The sequence below is a fragment of the Triticum dicoccoides genome, chromosome 7A (assembly GCF_002162155.2).
Source record: "Triticum dicoccoides isolate Atlit2015 ecotype Zavitan chromosome 7A, WEW_v2.0, whole genome shotgun sequence".
Classification (NCBI taxonomy): Eukaryota; Viridiplantae; Streptophyta; class Magnoliopsida; order Poales; family Poaceae; genus Triticum; species Triticum dicoccoides.
The window spans coordinates 711,263,139-711,264,176 of record NC_041392.1 but is presented as its reverse complement, the minus strand read 5'-3'; positions in this window follow the sequence as shown (position 1 = coordinate 711,264,176).

Below are 1,038 nucleotides of genomic sequence, written 5' to 3'. Positions count from 1 at the left end.
TCCAACCCCACTCTTCTATCACAATTCCGACCCATTGCTCTATGTAATGTGTTTTATAAAATTGCATCAAAAGTCCTGTCTAACTGACTGAAGGTCATTTTACCGGAGATCATATCTGAGGAACAGTCGGCATTTGTCCCAGGGAGGCTCATCTCTGATAATATAATTTCTGCTTATGAGTGTTTGCATTTTATGAAAAAAAACAATCAAAAAACAACAATTACTGTGCTCTCAAGTTGGATATGATGAAAGCGTATGATAGAGTGGAATGGAAGTTATCTGAAAGCTATCATGGAAAAACTGGGCTTTGCTGCACCATGGGTTTCAGTGATTATGAATATGGTGAGCTCAGTTTCCTTCTCGGTCATGTTCAATGGAAGTAAGTTGGAGGAGTTCAAACCTTCTTGTGGTATTCGTTAGGGAGATCCTATCTCTCCATATCTTTTCTTGTTGGCAGCAGAGGGCCTTTCGTGCCTATTAAAATCCCAACAACAGTCATCCCAACTTTGCGGCATTAAGGTAGCACCGACGGCTCCGGAGGTGAACCACCTTTTATTCGCGGATGATAGCCTGCTGTTTTTCAGGGCAAGTATAGATGGAGCTGAAAGGGTGTCACACCTGTTGGATACTTATTCCATGGCTTCAGGTCAGAGAATCAATAAGGAGAAGTCATCAATTTTTTTAGTAAGAAGACCCCAAAGATTGTCAAAACAACCATCAAGGGGTATCTTCAGGTCCCAAATGAGTCCTTGAGTGATAGGTATTTGGGGATGCCGACTGATGTAGGGCATTCTAAAAATGGCACGTTCAAGTATTGATCGTGTATGGGACAAGGTGAAGGGATGGATGAGCAAGTGTCTTTCATCTGGAGGCAAAGAGGTACTGATTAAATCTGTGGCACAAGCTATTTCGGTGTTTTCAATGTCTTGTTTCAAACTCCCTAGAGGTTTATGCGATCATATCAAGTCTATCATTCACAAATTCTGGTGGGGCTGTAAGCAAGGTGAAAGAAAGCCGGCTTGGGTCTCATGGGAAGTT